The sequence below is a fragment of the Crocodylus porosus genome, unplaced genomic scaffold, assembly GCF_001723895.1.
Source record: "Crocodylus porosus isolate Cpor-Errol unplaced genomic scaffold, CroPor_comp1, whole genome shotgun sequence".
In the NCBI taxonomy this organism is placed as follows: Eukaryota; Metazoa; Chordata; order Crocodylia; family Crocodylidae; genus Crocodylus; species Crocodylus porosus.
In genome coordinates, this window is record NW_017728943.1 from 57,975,273 (window position 1) to 57,987,008 (window position 11,736).

The window sequence follows — 11,736 nt, forward strand, 5'->3', positions numbered from 1 at the left end:
GTGCCATGGGGCCAGTGGTGACTGGCATGCTCCTCCCCTGGGTAAGAGGTGAATTGTGGGAACATGGGGGGGGACAGGACACACTGCTGCCATGCCCCAGGGCACACTCCATTCCTGCCTGCCCAGACATACCCCTATGACCCAAGAACCCCTAGGGGTATGCATACCCCTGATTGACGACCTCTGTCCTAGAATGTTACCGAATAAAGGACTTATACATTCAGTTAACACCAAATTATTAGTTTTAAGCTCTATGTACTGCTCTGGACTTCAACTGAAAACAGTACTTGCTCAGCTAGTACAACAGAACACTAACTGCAGATCTGTAGCACTGTCAATGGAATTTAACATTGCTTTTAGTTGACAAGTAGAGGATTTTGCCCAAGCACCAGCCCTCAAAAAATTAACTACTGTAACAAGCCTAGACTGTAGCAGACAAATACATTTTGCTTTGTAACTTATCATTTTATCTGAGCTATAGTTTAGTTATAAAGCTCCCTGTCCAAACAGCAGGTTGTTACAGCACAGCACAAAAAGAGCATGGGATTAGGTAGGTGTCCCCTTGGAAAGTGTACCTGGGAGGAAATGCATCTCTTTGTGAGAATACAATGGAGATGAAAGACTTTGATGGAAGATTTGAAAAGGCAAGAATAAGGTTTTAAGCCAAACAGATCCAAAAGGGCTAGACATGGCTCATACCTTGGGACTAGTTTTAAACTGGCTTGCTACATGTGTCCTGGGGTACACAGGGCTTACTTAACTTTTGTGACTTAGCCCTTAACCTTGATGATTCCCATGCTCTGTGTAAGTTACTCTACAGAGTAACTGTCAGACAGAGTGAAGCCAGTGTCCTGAACTATCCACTGATTATGCATACATTGCACCTAAAGTGACCTCTAGTCTTGCCTATGGAAATGTTGGCTATATAAAGGCAAGTGACATGTATGGGAAATTTTGCAGTTTAGGGGCACCTATACATGTGCCAGTGTTTACTTTGATGTGTGCCAATTAGCACACATCGGTGCAGATGCAATCAAGTCTGCTGGAGCTTATACTAATTAGTAAGACTGTGCAAGACAGCACCATTCTGTTTCGCCTTGAGTTTTGAGGTTGACAGAACAGCGTTTCCTATTGAATTTCATTTAAATTTGAAACAGCTGTTCCTTTTTGCTTTGTTGAAACAGTAAAGCTGCTTCAACTCTATTTCGATGTTTCACTAGATTGCACCGAGGCAGGGCGTCAGCCCAGCTGGGCTGATTCTCCATCCCCCACACTAGATCATGCCAGGTTGGGCTGACTTCCCATCCCCAGCGCTATGGTCAAAATGTTTCAACTAGCTTCATTTTGTTTCGAGGCTGTTTCAAAGTCCTTTGTTTTGTTTCAATTTTGCTGTTTTGACCTCAAAATGAATTGAAACAGTGTCAAAATGAAGTGGCCAGCAAAATTTCACACAGCTGTACTAATTAGCACACTCCAGCAGTCTCTGCATCATGTCTTTTCAGTATCCCCACACTTCAAAATGGTGGTGGAGGCGCTTTAACTCACTCTTGTAGAATAAGCTTAATTAAAGTACCCCTGCCATCATATTGATCATGGGATGCTGAATACACGCTATCTGAGAGTCCTTTAATTATAACAGCTCTGGAAGCCATTCTAACTTAAAGCACCCTCTCCTCCATCCCAGAGCACACATGAGCACCCAAGGGTGTTTAGCAAACACCTCACAGTTAAGAGACCCAAGTATATGTCAGATCTTTGAATATCACTCTCTCCATAGATAAAGATAGGGATATGCTGGTAGAGATCTGCTTTACACAGATGTTTTTGGATTTGGCTACATAGTATTTTTAAAGAACCATTAAATAGAGTAAAAAAAAACCCCCCACCCCCCCCCCCCCCAAAAAAAGTATTAAGGCCAGTCAGTGCCAGAGGTGAAATATTCTTAGAAGTTCTCAGTTCCTCCTGCTAGAAGACTTGCACTTGGACCTCTTAAAAGTTTATTAGATTATCTCAGAAGACCAGGCATTATGAGGCAGCTTGGGCTCAAACTTACAGCCCAAGCTGCCTCAAAATTACTGCACTCTTACACTTCAATCCAGCACTTAAGCACACACAGACAGGCTCACTGAAGGGCTTTTCCCATGGGTAAACATTTTGCTGAGCAGGGTTCAGAGGGTTCACCGCCCTGCAACAATTGAAGAGGCCACACTTGAGATTATTACTAGACTTATATGCAAGATTCCTGCTGAAGAGATAATGACATTTTCTATTGTTCAAATGCAGCTGCGTATTTGGAAATTAACATAGGTTATTAGCCAAATATTTTGAGACTACTCAAAGCTTATTCCAGTCTTTCCAGCCCACGTGGATGGAAAATTAGTTGTTAAGGGCCGAGTCATATTGGAGTTTAGCGTCTTGCTACTCCAAACCTTTCCCTTGTAAGCAATGAGAGAAATTTTTTTACAATGGTAAAACATTCTTTTCTATTGCCTCATCTTAAGAAGTGGCAAATTTGAAATGCATTTTACCCCTCTCACCCCAAATCTTTAGGCAGACGCCAAGCATGAATATGTTCTGTTCTGTAAAGTCCAAAGCTGAATGCATTGAAAAATTATGAGTATGAAAAAGAAACTGTTCTGCAACTTTAAATATTGTGCCTAACACTAGTGGCTGTAGCCATGGTACATAGAATAATCAATTTCTGCCTGACTGAATTAATGTGGTGCAAATGAACCTGTAGTCAGAGGATGTGGTTCAGATACAGTTAATATATCCGTGGTGGTCAAGATCAGATGTATGGTCAGTAGTAACCTGTTATTTTTTTCTTTTCTGGATCTTTCCAACTAAGAATTTAGTCAAACACCACCATTATCATACTTCAGTATTGTTAGGTATTACCATATTGACTCAGAAATTAGATTACTTTTTCATCCCCCAATCAAGTGACTGGAGGGGGTGGGGAGGGGGAATACCTGGTCTTACAATCATACAGTGAAACTGCATTTAAATACATTGTGTATTGTTGAACTGCTGCCAAAAACAGCATGGGCTCAGTAACGGAAGTCAACCATGGATGATTAAAAGCCATCAATACTGAGCAACACTATAAAACACATTGCTCACATTGGGCAAACATGCTGATTTTTTTTTTTTTTTTATTTTGTATTTGGGGTCAAATCAGTTCTGAATTCTATCTACTAAGCACAGATCAAATCATTCAAGTCTGTGTGCACTACCACTGGCAAGTATCCTGCCTCCCAGACTCTTCAGCCTGGGGCTTCAGATACTTCCAGATCCATGGCAGGCAGCCTACCTGCAAACCCCAAGCCCAGAGGCCTTAGAGTTCAGATACACCCTAGTTTTGCTTGCCCCTAGCCAAAATATTGACAGAGCAAACTAGAGAGAAAGCCCAAGAACAATCCCCCATCACCATAAGTTGTAGAGCCAAAATCATCACATTTGGAGGCATGGGTAGATTCTCACAGCGTTAATCCTGGGACAGGCTTTCATCTTCTAACTACACCAAGTGATTCAAAGCTGAGAAAAGAGGGTTCTCCCCTACCAGGTGGTCCTGGAAGCACTGGAATACCAGGTCAATGCATGGAGTGGATGGAGCACGCTCCGGTTCCGCCACCCAATACCAAAAAGAATCTGCTCAATATAGACCTCCTATGGAAGACATATCAGAGACAATTACCCTGGGGAGCTCGCCTACGTGGTCACGCTGCTTCCCCTGCCAGGAAACCTACCACAAAGAGAGATTAACAAAAAAACCCATCTGAATCATACGATAATGCCCATTAAGCGCAGTCCCCCTCAGCACTGACTCTTTTTTGAGTCATGGCGAGCCACTTTATTGCACACATTTCAATCTCATCTTCACTCCCACAGCTGAGCTACCTTTTATGTCCCATTTCCAATGTTTCCCATTTCTTCAAAGCCTTAAATGCCTAGCAAACATCACCAAATGGGCCTCCAAACAGTTCACCCAGAAAGAAAATGTATAAGTAGGTGCCACAATGCTACTTAAAAGTGTGTTTATAGAATAACTGCTGCAAGGTTTAGCACATGTTCAGAAGAAGTGAAATGCATCAATTCTGATGGAGTAAGTGTATGGATACTATATGTGAATGACTACAACTATGTTTATTTTAAGGTTTTTTTGTCCAAATTTACTCACTTTCATGTTGCCCAGGGAGAACAGGGTCTGACAGTAAAGAGGAGTGGGGAACAAGTTGGGAGGATGGGAGGTTGGGGCAAAGGGGCTACCTGACCTCCCAGATTTAATCTTCCCTGCTGTACCAGTGGGAAGGGAACACATTCAAGACAAATATTCAATAATTAGATTCTGTACCTAGAAGACGGTATCAGAATTTATACATTTTCCATTTATAGAATCTAATTATTGGCAGATTGCCTTATAAATCAGGGCCATCTCGTATTCAAGTAAGTATGGTACCAGGGTCTCTGATATCAGCAAGAGCAGTGGTTCTTTACCAGGCTGCCATGAGACCCCCTCATGGAAGTCACGAGATAGGTGCTACTGTGGCAGCGATGGTAGCCATGTTAAAAAAGGTGAAATGCACACAGAGTTGTGGCACACATGTGCTTCTCCTGCGTTATAGCTCTCCGATCAGCCTAAAGCAGGAAGAAGATATGGCTCATGCTCTAACCCTTTTTGGTCCAACCCTGAACAGTATCTCCAGGGAGCAGAGGTGCATGAGAAAGTTGGAACAGACCCATGTCACTTTGTTTCCAGGAGGAGCCATGGGTGTGGGAAGGAGGGTGGACTGAGAACTGCTGCAGCCCAAGTGAGCTCTCTTGCTTGCTTTAGGTTGATCAGAGAACTCTAATGCAGGAAGAGCATGCATGTGCTGCAGTCTGGAGTGTGGAACAGCCTTATGAGACAGCAGTAACTGGTTGAGGAGCACTGAGGTAAGTCAAGTACAATAGTAGTTGTCAACCAGTGGTGCTGCCACATTCAGGGGAGCTGTGGGGGAGTACCCGACTGAGAAGGCTGAGAACTTCTGAATTAGAGTGACTAATGTTGCTCTGTTATAGCTTGTCCTCCATGATCTCCTGTAGGCCCAGAGCCCAAGCACAGTACTCTTCAGTACCTGTTTAATTCTTCTTTCTCTTCCCTTATGCCAGGGGTTGGGAGTAGACCTAGTGTACCTGAGAAGTTCTGAATCAGGGGAGCATTCTTTTGTAGGAAATGTTCCACAGAGCCCATTACTATGCCCTTAATATTAGAAGCAGTATTAAATTTGCCGCTACTGGACAACCATCACAATGCATATCTTGTGTTTCTGGTTTGGCATGCTAGCCTCAGCAGTGTTCTTAGCAACATTATATTGAATGTCAATACAACCCCCCTCCCCTCCAAATATTCCCCTGCTTGCCAAGCTTGCTTACATTTCCCCTTCAATGGACAGGCACTAAATCACAGGATAGTTAGGATTCACAGAATTGGATTAGATGTTTACATGTTACTTTGAACCTAAATTGCCTATAAATCCCACTCTTAAGAAACTCAGCCCCTTCATCAGCGCAGGATTTAAAAAAAAAAAAACAAAACAAAAAAAAACAAAAAAAACAAACAAACAAACAGTATTTTCAGGGAAGATAGGAAGCATAATCCTAGCGTGGGTATGCTTTGGACCGTCTGTTCACAGGTACTTTTAAACTTCAGGCATTTTTATATCATGCTGGGGTCTTAATTATTTTTCTATCTTGTTCTCTTAACTTTAAGAGACCATAAATACGTGGGAAATGCATTTTTAGAAATCTGTACATGCAAGAAGGAAAATGCTCAATACTTTGGAAGCAGTTTATTTCCCCAAATGGTTCTGAATTCAAACATGTTTGGTATAAATAATTTCTGAGGTCTATGTAATATTTATGCAGGAAAATTATCTGAAACTCCACATCATGTTTTGAAAAAAGTAACACAGAGAAGAGATGGCTTTTTTTTACCAAACAATAATGGCTAGCATTTCTATTGGCATATTGCAAATGTCTCCAAGCAAGTAAACTTAGCTGGGAAGGCTGCCATTATTGGGAATAAAGAGAAGCCTGAATATTTTCCCATTAGGAACCCATGCAATTTAGAAGAGGGTTTCTCAGTTCCAATTCAGCCTCTCTTCCTGACCCTTTGGCAGAACCACTTGGCCCAACAGAAAGATTGCTATATTAAAGTCTATGTACACACATTCAAATAATCTAGGAGAATTCTCCCAGGTTTGTTCCCTTGGTAAAGAATCTTACCCAAAGCCATATGTACATTGAGTGCCAAGGCCCCAAAGAGCAGAGAGCTTGCGATGCTAACACTGTGCTGTCTGGAGGGTTGCACACAGACACAGACACAGACAGAGCTGTGCACAGCATGCCCTACAGGCTCCCTTAGTCTGCTTGGTGACATACAACTGCAGTGCATAGGGTATCCCCAATAGGCTGACCCAGAATACACACAGTCAGCCTGGGTTTTGCTGCAGCACAATGTAGAGATAGTGAAGGGAGCATGCTCTGCTCCCTGCTGGAACAGACTCCATCAAGTGACACACTGTCTCCTGGGGAGGGAGAAGTGAGTGGCAAACAGGGGTTGGAAAATGTTGAATAACTATATTCTCTTCCAAGAGAAGCCATAGCATGTACAGGCATTCACTGTCTCAGGTGAAACTCACCTGGGAGTGTTTTAACCCTAGTTGTTCCAAGGTTATTTTTCTCCTGGAGTGGCCATTTTGACTCTAGGGGGAAAAGCCTGAACATCTGTACACTAATGTTTTCTCCTAAGAGAGCAGTGACTCTCCAGGAGAAACAATAGCTGTACAAGGCCTAAGTGGGTGCTCATGTAGGCAGTCTTAGGCCTAGCTAGGCATAGAATTCCAAGACCCAGACATCCCACTCCTGTGCTACTTGTACAATGTTATTCCATGTTACAAGAGGAAAAGGATTTAAGAAAAAATTTAAAGCATTTTCATGCTTAGATGTTCTGATTCTTGGCAGCCAATATCTAGGGTGAACAGTTTGAGAAACACCAGAGGGAAGAGATAGGAGGTTTTAGCTTTAAAACACTCACCTGGGCCATGAATGATTATATTCCATTTCATGTACTCTTATAAGCCAACCAACCCTGGATAACTTTCTCTGTACATCAGAATCTCAGTTATAAAATGGTGATAAAAAGCGTTTCATCTGGTAGGATAATTACATTACAGATTGTGCGCCACCCATATGCTAATAACACAATTCTGTATAGTAAATATTGAAGTGGCAACTCTGCACTGCCACTACCACCCCGATGACTTCAGTTGTGCAAAGAGAGCATTGAATTTCACCTTAGCTGAGTAATATTGATATTAAAGCAGGTAACGCTGGACTAGAATGTTACAGAGAAGAAGACTGTCATCTAAGAAAAGATATCAACCAAGGTTAAATGAGAGAGAAAAATGGGAATTTGGGAACCCAAAGGCTGGTGCAGGAACTGACTGTAAAGTGTTCAGACATAAAATGATCTTGTGGTAAAACAGCTAGATAGAGGCACATGCAGATTTAAAGCCAAGCATGGCACAGAAAACAGAGACATCACAGAGGATTGTGGGGTATCAGAAAAAGAAAAGAATTGGTAACATGAGCTTGAACAACAAATGAAAGTCATGCTACTTGACAAGGGCAGTGAATAGAGGCTTTTTTGACTGAAACAGCTATTAGATAAGAGTGCCAAAAAGCCCCACTGGAGCACTCAATCTATACAGATGTTGAGTGAGCTGGGTCAAAGCTGCTTCTTCTGGTAAAAACCATTTTTTTTTAAATGGTCTGCAAGCAGTCATAGTTACCTATGTCTTTGCCTGGAGCACAATAGTAAGTGCACATGAGAAAGTTGATATGCACACATGCAGTACTACATTAGGACAGTTGCAGTACATTCATTGTATAACATAGAGAATGAGTGCATCACACTTCACTGTGGTGCTCCTTTGCACAGTACAGAGGTACTGTAGGCATTAGGGGTATGCGAAACTGGGCATATTTGATTCAGTTTCAGCCCAAATCAGGGACAGCGATTTGATTTGTTGATTCAGATCACTGTCCCTGATTTGATTTGGCCAAATCCAAATCTTCGATGCCGATTCAGAGAATCAGCGATTCGGCCATAGAGACAGCTTAAATTTTTTTTTTCTACATACATCAAAGTATCAGGCATGGCTCATGAACTCTGCAATGCTGGAGCATCCCAGAGGAGTATATCTGTATACAGGTGGGAGAGGGTAGGGGGCATGCTCAGCAGTAAACCCGGAAGTGGACCGGCAATACCGCTGGTCTGCTTCCAAGTTTGCCAGGGAGCACTCAGGGGTGCTCCCCCATGCCCCCCCCAATTGGCTGCAGGGGGACCCCAGGTGCCCCCCCAGACCCAGAAGGCACCACTCACTGAGCTGGGGGGGGGGGCCAGCACACTCCCCGGTGGACCCAGAAGTGGATTGGAAGTGCTCCTGGTCCACTTCTGCGTCTGTTGCCGAGTGTGCTGGGGAGCCCCGCCATACTCCTGTGAGATGCTTCATCTGCCCCAGCACTGCAGCGTTGATGAGCTGCCTGCTACCTTGAGGTATGTAGAAAAAAAAACATTTAAAGCTGCGTCTATGGCCGAATTGCAGAATCTTCCCCAATTGATTCAGAGGGTTCCGATTCGATTCGGAGAGATTAAAGAGTCTCCTGATTCAATTCAGATACAGAGGTTTGACCACTGAATTGGGCCAAGTCTCTGCTGAATTGCATCAGGGACTGAAGCTTCACACAGCTCTAGTAGACATGCCTACATTTTCTTTTCACCTTAGCTTCCCATCAGTAAAATGTTGGTCTTGGATCCCTGCTTGGCTGGAGCAGTAGAGTCCAGCCCAAACGACACACAATCTCCCTGAGGGCGAGGGGAGAGAGGGCCAGAAGCAAAGCTCCTGGGTATGCTGGAGGACTGTACTAGTGTCTCTCAGAAGGTAAAGTGTACAGACATTCACTCTCCCAGAAGAAACTCTCTTGGGAATTATTTAACTCTGGCTAGTCATAGGTTATTTTTCTCCCAGAGTGGTCAGTTTTTGCTCTGGGAGAAGAATCCTGAACTATACTTCAGAATATATATTTTTTGTGTAGAGAAAGCACAGTACAGTGCTATCACATGATCTTAGATTAAAATTTACATGCAGCAGTTTCCCCAGGATACTTGTTATGAAACTTTTAAATTAGTTTTTCTTCACAATTTTCACCATTTTTCTGTTCCTAATACATTTAATTTCTTATTGAGGAACAGGAGAGCCCTCCTGTGGCTAATCCAACACCTCTGGTGCCCCACATATATTATTTAAGTTTGTGGTAAGGGGGGTGGGGAAATCACTTTAAAGTTCTCTTTCACTTTCATTTTGGGTAATTTCATGCACATACAAAAATGTTTAATTGTCAACTTTGAAAATGAACAAAAAAGCCTTTTAGAAAAAGAAGATCTCCCCATATAACAGGGTTATAAGCTACAGAAGAGCCCTTACAAGTCACAAGACAGATCCAGCAGTAAGGCAAGAGAAAGGGTGTGTTGGCCAGCAAACAGGGGATGTTTATCATGCTATTTCTTCCCCCTAAGCAACCTATTGATAATTCATGCACCTGGAAGCAGAGTACAGGCTACTGGTCCACATGGCTATTGCAGTGGCTAGTCATCCACCAACAGAATTTAAGCCACCAGAGTAGTAAAACGAATAGCAGCACATGCACCAGCTTTGTATTAAGTACTCACCCTAAAGCCCGCTGAAGTCTTTGCAACTGTTTGTAGATTTCTCATCGATGTTGTAAAGTTAACAGCTTCAGATCATCTGGGACTCATTTTAACTGCAAATGAACCAACCTTACACTCAAGAGGCTCCATCTATAGCCATGACAACCCCTAAGGCCAGATATAGCAAAACAGCCATTTTATGATTCATAATACTTTTGCAGCAAAAAACTCAGGAGTTACCCTTTCAGGGTAACAAAGTTTATAGCCCCATCTCCAAATCCAAAGGGCCTTCATGAGCAGGCTTGAGCCTCTTCCTGATCTGGGACTCTCAGGTTCTTAGCCCCTTCATCTCTGGGACTGTCACTTCTCCACCTGCATGGGGAGATAACCCCAAACTCTCTTCCCCTTAGTGGATTCTAGCCCAGAGACCCTATACTAAAACAGCAACTTCCCTTCTTACCTTTCCCATTTCCAAGGTCTGCTTCCTGTCTTCTCTGCTCAGCAATTGTTCTCCTAATATTGCTTTGTCCACAACTTCTTTCTGAAAGTAGGCTGCTTAGGCAGCTGTCTTTCATAGAAGCTGTTTGCAATGGGCCACTTGGTCACAGCTGAATGAGATAATTCAGCTCCTCATGAACCCTTTGGGTCAAATGGATCAATAAATAATTCCAAGCTCTGGAAAGTGCATCCTCATAATTTGTCTTATTTACTTTGACTCTTTAAATGGAGAATCTTTTTGCAACTATTATCCATTCAATTCAGAAAAAAGCATTTACCTCAAGTAGATGTCAGTGGGATTTAAGCACACCATGAATACTTCATTAACTGCATCTCACATTTCTATCACAATAGTCAGTATTAAATTGCTTGTCTAGTTCTAATGTTCCTTTGATTAGCATTCCCAACTGCCTTGCTATCAAATGTTTAACTCACTGAAAACGAGTGTCTTGCTTGTTAAATTATTGCTTGTCTGACTTTTTTCTATGCACATTATTTTGAAATGGGAACTTGAATCTAGTTGGAAACACTGTCACACACTGATATGTTTCCACTTTGAGCCTGGCAGGGGGTGTCTTTATGTGGGTGGAGTTCTGGGGTGAAAGCATGTTTCCTGTTTGCAGAATAAGGGCCCTTTCAGCTAATATAAACAACCTCCAATTCCCACTGATGTGCAGTTACTTGCATGAGTAGCCCTAGTAGAAGTAGGGGGCAGTTAATTAAGAAGTTTGCAATCTGCTCTTTGATGCAGTTAGATTTGCTATGTTCAAAACACAAAAATAATGGCAACAGGAAGTGACTAGACAGAAATTTTCCTTCTCTCATTTATTAATTGTTTTAAGATCCTTTTATGAGTTGATTTTTTTTTTTGTCTGTAACTATCCCTTCATGGTGAATAACTTTCTATTGGAATGCTTTTCCTTTTTCCTTTCAGATATTTTATTTTTATACAGGGAATCTTTTTTTAATAGGGGATAGTAAATACTACTGAAAGAAATGTTAGCCCAGCCCATTACATTTGCAAGTGATACATCCTTATTGTGTTTGGAATTGGTGAATTTCTTTTTTAGCATAATACAAATAGGCATTCAAATATATTTCAGTGCCTTCATGTAAGTATCTTATTTTGATGAGGCCTGTTTCTCCAGATCTTCCTCCCATGTTTGGGGATGTAATACAACCACAGCACCCCTTTTTTTTTGAATCTGGTTCCTTCCCTATTGTTCTTTTTTACTTGTATGATCAAGAACATTTGGAGAAAGAAGAAATCATTTCTAAGTCTTTCTGGGCTTTAGGAAGGCCTTCAATACTGTCTCTCGCCCCATTCTCATTAAAAAACTGGGGGACTGTGGTGTCGACACCTACACAGGCAAATGGGTTGCCAACTGGCTGGAGGGCCGCACCCAGAGAGTGGTGGTGGATGGGTCATTTTTGAACTAGAGGGATGTGGGCAGTAGGGTCCCCCAGGGCTCAGTCCTCGGGCC

General features: G+C 42.4%; 1 long non-coding RNA gene across 1 annotated transcript in view; it reads right to left on the reverse strand.

Moving 5' to 3' along the window:
- Nucleotides 1–11,736, reverse strand: part of LOC109319219 — a 31,122-nt gene that overhangs the window by 6,836 nt on the left and 12,550 nt on the right. Inside the window, exon 2 of the long non-coding RNA XR_002103415.1 lies at nt 10,215–10,393. This is a non-coding gene — a long non-coding RNA (uncharacterized LOC109319219). The remainder of the gene's footprint in view (nt 1–10,214; nt 10,394–11,736) is intronic.